The sequence below is a fragment of the Gavialis gangeticus genome, unplaced genomic scaffold (genome assembly GCF_001723915.1).
Source record: "Gavialis gangeticus isolate Ggan-Ray unplaced genomic scaffold, GavGan_comp1, whole genome shotgun sequence".
NCBI lineage: Eukaryota > Metazoa > Chordata > Crocodylia > Gavialidae > Gavialis > Gavialis gangeticus.
The window spans coordinates 76,464,930-76,473,644 of record NW_017729025.1 but is presented as its reverse complement, the minus strand read 5'-3'; the positions used below and the strand labels follow the sequence as shown (position 1 = coordinate 76,473,644).

Here is an 8,715-nt window from a genome sequence, read left to right as displayed (position 1 = left end):
TCCAACACACTGTAATTACAGCGCGTCTGAGCAGACTGATTAATGGCTCTCTCTAGCATCTCATGTATCAGCTGTCCCAAGTGCCTGGCCACATTGTTATGCCTCTGATAAAATCTCATTGTTTGTGGTAAGATTCTGTGAAGTCTTAAAGCAATGGTTTGTTCCTGGTGGTATAATGTGTCACAGTTAGCTATGGCTGTATATTTGAGTATACAGGCAAGTGCTGTCATTTAGTATGTCCATTTACAAATTTGAGCTGCTTTAGTTTTTCTCCATAATACATGCCTACTGTGTCATAGTCAAGCAATCAAAAAGTCCCCTGGCCAGGTTGTGAATAACAGCCACCTTTCTGACTGACATGGCTCTTTTCCATAGAATGTATGAGGAGTCTGCTTGGCCTCCTGTAGTGTGTGGTACACACAGAGTCAGGTTTTGCAGTAAAGTATTTCCAACTGTTCTCTCTGCTCTATGGCTATTCCTACATTGTAAGAGGTATCTAAGATAACTGATAACAAGCTAGGTCAGGTACTGGAACAAGCATAGCTGCAACAGCATGCCTGTTGATGTGCTTTTAGTCCTGTGATTTCTCATCCTTCTTCTGGAGAAAATTGTTTGTTTGCATATAAATTGAAAATAAAAAGAAGGCCACAAGGTGACCTGGTTATAGCATATGAGTAGCTTCAAAGGAAGAAAATACCAGGAACTATAAGGGCTCTTTAATCTAGCAGAGAAAATCAAAGCAAGAACCAATGAGTGAAAGTAAAGCCAAATTCAATTGAGAAATAATGGCCAAATTATTAGCAGTGAAGCTGAATAACCATTGTAATAATTTTGCAATGCAAGAGAGAGATTCTCTGTCTCCCAATGTCTTCACTTCAAGAACAAATGTTTCTCTAGAATATTTGGTTTTCTCAGACATAATTGAGCTCAGTTCAAAAGTATTTTGATGAAATTCTATGGCCTATGATATACACAAAGCCAAGCAAGTTTATTTAAAGTAATACTTCTAGTCCCAGTAAACAATTATTTCTTCCTTTTTTATATCTGTAGTAAAAAAATAGTTTTCAGTATAAAATGAATAATAGTATATCATGGAATAATATAATTCAGTAAATTAATCAAAAATATTAAATATAATTATATTTCTACTAATGTAGCCATTTTGTTGATAGAAATTGCAATAGCCATTACCTAGAACTTTCAAGACTTAGAATTGCTGCCACTGGATTATTATTTGTTAAAACAGGATTTAAACTGTAGCAATAGTATTTAATCACATCATGGATCTAATCTAGTAGAAAATTAAAATATTCATGGGACTAGTCAAAATCGGAAACCCTATTTTTATAATACATTTCAGAATTTCAAAGTTATTTTGCTTCAAGTTGTTTGAAACAGATTTCATTTTTTAAAACAATTTTCTGGGTTTTTTTGCAATTCCAAATGTCTGTCTTGATATTATTGAAAATATTATCAAAACGTTTACTGAAATTTTCCATTTAGTGGAAACCTCATAAGGAAAAGCTTCCAATAAAAAATTTTAGTAAAAAGTCGAGAGGTGGGAAAAAGCTCAACATTGTTCATGGAAAATGAAAGATGATGACAATACTGATAAATTTTCATTAAAATGTGGATTTTTAAACAGGCTATTTTTCTAAAAAATAATATTTTCATTCAGTTTCGTGTGTGTGTTAGGAGCACTGCACAGTTCCCCAGCTATCATTCTCACTGTGTAGGTGCATCTACATGCCCAAGGGCCTATTTGTTCTCTAAACAAAGTAGAAGTGGACTCCTTGCTAACCACAAGCAAGCCACAAAGAAATTCTTAGGTTGATAGAGGAAGGAAGAGTAGGATTTTCTTCTACATCAGGGGTCCAGGAGAATTAGCTCTGTTTGTCCAGTATGTGGTTAGTTATAAAAAAGTCATTGAAGCACTTCAGTCTGCCTTTGGTTTCCTGGAGAAATTACCTTCACCCCTAATTTTTGCTTGGTGCCCTTCACAAAGCACAATTATGCCAGTTTTGTGTGGTAGCTTGAATTTTAGCCGAAGGGCTAAATCTAAGTTTACAGCCAATGCCAATTTTTGAGACGAACAAGAATAATTCTAATGAATTAGCAAGCTCTGCCTGGTTAAAAACTATTTTCAGTACTACTTCCTGGAATCAATTCTAGTGTGCTTGCCAGTGTTGCGTAAAACAAAGTATTTGCTTCAGGTCCAAAGAAGATTAGAGGGCAGGGGGGAACAAAGCAAATAACTAAGAGCCACAATGCAAAGCCTCCTGAGAAAAGGTTGACAAAGAGTAGAACATTTTTCATAATGAGGAGCCACCTTACCTTTGCCATGTTTTGTTTCTGGCAGATGTCGGTTTAGAAACAATTAAATACATGGGGTTTTGTCTGAGATATTCTGATTAGATTCCTTTCATACCTCTGTCACTTCACATGCATCACTAGAAGTCTAGTATCTGGTAATGTAAAGCCTTTTATAAAACATAATCCTGTAAGTACTGTACATGTGAGTAGCTTTAGTTGTGTAAGCAGCCCTATGGCAACACCTTATTGCCTTCTGCAAAAAAAGATCAGTGAGAAGTAGCTATAAAGGAAGAGGGGGAGAAGCAAAGCTTGCCCCCATCTCCACAGCATGATGTCCTATTATAGGCTTCTCTTTCTTCATAGACTCTGCCCGCAAAGGTCCTAGCACCCTGGGATCTGAAGGAGGTTAGAGAACAAGGCCATTTAATGGAGGCCCCTTGCTCCTGGCCTCCAGTGTACCATACCCTGACAGTGTTGCTCCAGCAGAGTTGAGCTACCTGGCAGTCCCCAACCATGACTGTCCCTTAAAACTGCCATTGGTAGACTGGAAGAAGTAATCTCAAACTAAACTGATTTACTTTCTACAGCTTTGAAAAGTGACAATGGATTTCTTGTTTTAAGTACAAGGATAATCTTATGAACTAGCTGAGTCCTTCAAAATTATAGAAGCAGTAATAATTATACCTAACTTTCAATCTGACTTTATTCTAGAGTTTTAAATAAACGTTGTTTCTATAAAATAGCTAAAATCCAATCTGTGGATGCACTTTTGTTTTCCCTCATTCATGAATTTTCAACTGAATTTTCATAGAGCCTTTACACTTTCTATCTGCTTATATTGTGCTTGTGGTCACTAACGGGCTGTTAAAAATGTCTATGGAGTGTAAAGAGGAAGTTGCAATTCAAGTTTCTAAGTGTTGCACGGCCAACAATATCCACCCTAGCATGAATCCAGTGGTGAAAAGTAATTCAGCTGCCAAGCCATCTTTGTTCTGGGGCTTAGTTCTGGATCATACTATGGGCACTTAAAATATGAGCATACAAATGTTAAAGCTTGATGATAACTCATGCTAAGTGTGCTCTGAACATCTCAAAGTTATACCATTTCCAAGGGTACTATCTAGTTCATGTTAGGATAACTTCAGCCTGCTTCATGGAGATAAAATGAGCAATCTACAGTCCTCCAGAATCCCAGAATCCATAGCTCCCATCCACTCCCCACAACCCAGAGCTGGGATAGAGCCCAGTTGTCACATGACTCCTAGCTAGACCCTGCTCAGCTACTCCCTAGTGACAAGTCGAAGCTGTGCAGGCAAGAAACAGTATTAGCCCTTAATGTGTGGCAGCTCACAGCACGTTTGAACTTTAACACTGCTTAACGTTCTATAGATTTCGTATCGCCTAAGTGTAACATACAACTTCACAGAAACAACCAGTGGTGCCAAGCCATAGGGCATCATTTTGTGTGGAAAAACCTCATTGCCAAGCCAAGGGCAATGAGGTTGTAGCCCTTAATGTGTGGTAGCTCACAGCACGTTTGAACTTTAACACTGCTTAAGGTTCTATAGATTTCGTATCACCTAAGTGTAACGTACAACTTCACAGAAACAACCAGTGGTGCCAAGCCATAGGGCATCTTTATGTGTGGAAAAACCTCATTGTTGTTGTATCATTGTAGCTGGCAACTGAATATTGCCCTGTGTGCGGTGGTGTTGGGATGCTTGCTGAATTGAAACAAAGTAACTCGGTGCATTCATGATCCCAACATGTATTTGGTATAATACAGGGCTGTCCAACTGGAAGGGTTAGTTTCTGGCCCCTGGGCTCCCACCTGGCCACTGCTCCTGTCATTGTTTTGTCTTCAATATCAGTCAGGGGCTCTTGACTTCCCCTCTGTCTTTTGGCTTCCACTTCCTGTCTCCACTCTAGGGGGTGGAGAAGCATGGCACACCCTGCAGTGCTGGGGGAGCCCACAGTTCAGGGCAGCTCTGTGGCCAGTGCAGTGAGAGACAGCCCACAGCTAGGGAGCTGAAGGCAAGCCCAGAAGACCCAGTGCATGCACAGTGCAGCAGGAAGAAGCATGCATGGTGTGACAAGGACATGCACCTGCCCGCAGAGCACAATGAGAAAGAGAGAGCCCACGCAACCAGAGGGCCTCTGGTACGTGTTGCTGTGCCTCTGCTGTTGGTGGCCCATGAGATGGCAGGCCCTGGCCAGTTATAAGTTGGACATTTGTAGTATAGTGTGAGATTCACTGGCTGGATCTACTTTGTCACCCACCATCCCCAGATCCTAGGTGCCTGAGACTTAAGAGCTTCTGTCAACCCAAAGGAATTGTAATGTCTATTCTTTGGTTGATAGTGTTACTAAAATATTTTTGGAATTTGCTGTAAGAGATTTTTGTCAGTCTTTTGTGAAATGTGATAGTAATTCATTAGAAAAATGCAACTGACACATTTACTCTCTGGCTTTTTCCAGAAAGCTCAAGCATGTGTTGCTGGACTTTTACCTTTTCCTTTGGCATGCAATAAACACATTCCATAACACTTGGATAAATACACTTCATGAATGACTATCCAAAGATCGCATGTTACGGTAACCACAGAAAATGTATAAAGAGCAGAGACGATGTTGGCATTTTCCCTTGTTTGAAACATCAGTGGCCAGCAAATTTTATATATCTTTATTATTATTGCATGCATGCAGTGAATTTCTTAGTCTGTGAAATTCTTTAATTGCTCAATCAGGATTAACAAGGGTTCATTAACATCTGAGAGTAAGTTTACCATACTCTCCTTCCTTTACTTCCCCATCTTTTTTAATATTCATACCTTATGGGCTTAAGCACTTGCAGGGCTTAGGTTATCTGTTTGTCTTCTGGTTATCTATTAGATTTTAGGAAGGAAGATAAACTTCGTGTGATGTATTTAATTGGAAATATTGTTTTAATATTGTTTGCTTAAAACTTTTTCCATGTCTGACAAAACTGAAAGAACTAAGTGATTTTATTTTCATTCCTTTAAAAAAAAAAAGAACTTTATTTCTTTTTTATATTCTACATCGTCTTGCAGATATACTGTAATACACATTTCTAGGGTGGTAAAAACCTTGCAGAAAGCCTTGGTTCCCTTGGAGGTTCAAATACAAAAAGCTTCCTCTGGGAGCATCCACACTTATCATCTTCTTTCTTCGGTGAGCCTCAGAGCCCTCTCTTCTTGCCACCAATAATTTCAGGAGGTTCTAGGGCTGTTTGCTAACAGCACAATAAAACCCCAGTGTGAGAAGAGGCCTGCCAGCTTTCTAACCAAATGACTTTGCACTGAACTATGGCAAGCATGATTTGAGATGCATTAACACTTGATTTGTCAAAAATTGTGCTTGGCATCAAGAAAGCCTGCCTTGCTGTTTCAGAGGTAGCACGTGTGCATTTACTTGTATAATCAAGACTATTGCTCTTTAGAACCAAAAATATGCATGATATGAGAGTAGTATCTAAGTGCTTTGACATTTACATTTTATAAATATTTCCCATTACTTACCCAAGGTTCAGATGGAAAGACTCCATACCTGGAAAATAAAGGTTTGGTGTAACAGCACTGTTGTTAAACTAAAGTTTACTGTTGTTTGTATATGCATTTTAATTGCAAAAAGTCTTGAAGGGACTTTCTACTGCCGGATTGTTTGTTTCAAATAAAAGAGTTTCTTGTATTGAATAGATAGCAAACTGTAGGTAAGTGGATACTAGACACATCTCTAAAGAGAAACAAAGCATATATATGCAATAGAAAACTTATAAACTGGACTAGCCATTTCTGGTGCCCTGAGCAGAAGAGTATAACCATGGAGGATGAGAAATGGGAGAGAGATTTCAGAAGGGAAATCTATGATGTTCTAAGTCTTTTGGATCATCAAGTGATGCCAGCTGAGGTACATTTCTTATGTTATGGCACTGATTTTGAATGTCATTGGTCTGTGTGCAACCAAAGGAAGGAGGAGACACTGAGTTGCTCTGCAAGATGGAGTGAGTGAGTAGTGAATATTTTATAGAGGGACACTAAATGTAATTTGTAATTTGTTCAGTAGAAAGGAAATGAGCCTCCAGCCATGCCACCCCTGTACCCTGCACAATGCCTCTTTCAAGTGAGAGCAGCAAACGTTCCAAAAGAGCAAATGCTTAAATTAGGACTTGCGTGTAGCTATGCTGCATGTGTTTGCCAAGTATTTGGGACTACAGTTTGCCTATCTGCTTAAAACCAGAAAGAATCATATTTTAAAGCCTGAAATAAAGTACCTGCAGTAGATAACCCTTTCAAGATTTTCTGTAAAAAGGATGCAGAATTGAAAAACAATAAGCTTTACCATTAACAACAATTATTCTAGCATTTTCTTTTTCAGAGTTTTGGGGCCTGCTTCTGTAGCCCTTCAGCATGCTGAAGTCTCAGTGAGAACAGCAGAAGAGACTGATCAGGTAGTAAAACAAAAAGGAGAAACCACACTACATAAATGCCCAGTCACATTTCACTATCCTGTGTTTCGTTTATTTGTAGTGTGTTTTCGGTGTTCAGCCTACACCCAGGCACAGGATTTAGGCACAGGCGGAGGTAAAGGGAGTCTGAGTGATGTTATATTGGCAATGAAGATCACATTTGTTTTAGTATTTTTAGAAAAGATGTAATAATTTAAATAATAAGCCAGTTTTTCAGCATCTCAGCTCAAAAAAGAGGTGCCACAAAAATAAGGAAGTTAGCTTGTAGGACTGCCATGTGGGGAGTGAGCGCTGACTCAGATTCTTAGGGTTCAAAACTTCCTTAAGTGGAATAAAAGCCCAAATTCCATTTTCCAGAATGTCTTTGCTTTTCAATGGGACTTGGACTCCTACACACCCAAGCCACTTTTGAAAAGGGGTTATAGACACTTAAGTCTCTTTAGGAGATTTTGAAAATATTCCACTTTTTTTTCCTTAGAGTTACTCTCAGATATTTAAACCTTCTAATTAGAAGGCTTACAAGCTATTCATATTTAAATTCTGTAGGAAGCAAAAATGGAAGAAAAGTAATTGGAGAGTAGAGGTTGATGGATGGAAACCAAGTCTGATTTTTAACATGTATTTGCTTGTTTGGAAAACTATTGTTTTCTTTTCAAGCTAGTGCTAGTTGAAAGAGATGTCACTTAAAAATTGCACCTGTTGCACTTGATTGGTACATGTTGCCTTCTATCTATCCTTTGTTTCACTCAAATATGTATAAACAAAGGCCTCTCAGCTTATTGAAACTCAGTTTTAGCAGATTGTTATGTAGTTATGTTGACTTTCCTTTTATAATGTCAAAGAATACTTAGAGCAATAACATTAACGTTTGAGTGTGCAGCTAATACGTTTCACAGACATAAGAGATTTCTATTTTTTACTCATGTCTGTTTCATATTTGTTTTAATAAAACTGTAGCTTTTCTTAAATGTTACCACAGGTACTCGGCATTAATACACTGTCTGTCATTTGAATTAGGCTTAAATTTTAACTCTTACTTCCATAAAATTTGCAGCAAAAGTCATAGAATACTCAGAGTAAAATATTTTTCTTTCAAAAATCAGACCTTTCAATATTTCTTAAATAAAGATGAAAAATAGTCAAGAAAAACCAACTAATTAGATTCAGGTACTTTTCTTTTTATCAAATAATAATATATATATTTCTACCATGTATCTGTTTAATTTTGTCAGAAAAACAAAATACACACATGAGCTAAATTTGTAAAAACAAATATGTTGCAAGAAAATGAAGTATTTATTTTTTAAAAGTGTTAAGAAACCATTGTCTGTAAATAATAAAGAATTATATTTTCCTCCTCAATATTACTGTTCATCATATCAAGTGTATTTTTGTATATAAAATATATTGTTCAGATATTGTAGATTTCTCTATTCAAAGACTTCTGTCTAGATAGTATGTTTAGCTATCATGCTTTACTGATACACTTAATATTCTAGCTCCCAACATGCTATTTAAAAGAAAAACTATTTTTGAGTCTGCAAAAAACCAAACTGTATGTTTTACTGATGTAAAGTTGCTGAAGGTATGTTAATAAATATTGGTTTCTTTTGTGTCTGAAACATTTTGCAGTTAGTTTTGTGGGTGCAGACTTCCTTTAATTTTTATTCCATTTCTAGCAACATGTCATCTTTCAAAATGGACAAATCTGTTAAATTAATTTAAATAAATCAAGTTGTGCTGAACATAAAATAAAATCTAATGAAAATGTAAAATCAATATCTTGGAAAGTGTATCTCTAGTAGCTTCCTGCAATTAACACTGAGAGCACCGCAGGCATCCTGCCTAGTAGGACTGGACCCAGTGATCTACAAGGTCCCTTCCAGCCCCTAACAATCTATGAATCTATGAATCTG

At 37.3% G+C, this 8,715-nt stretch overlaps 1 long non-coding RNA gene across 1 annotated transcript; it reads left to right on the top strand.

Annotated features, from left to right (window-relative positions):
• Nucleotides 1-1,441: 1,441 nt before the first annotated feature.
• Nucleotides 1,442-8,421, top strand: LOC109298715. The gene is made up of 2 exons (XR_002097685.1): nt 1,442-3,776; nt 3,945-8,421. It is a non-coding gene; the product is annotated as an uncharacterized LOC109298715 (long non-coding RNA).
• Nucleotides 8,422-8,715: the final 294 nt, after the last annotated feature.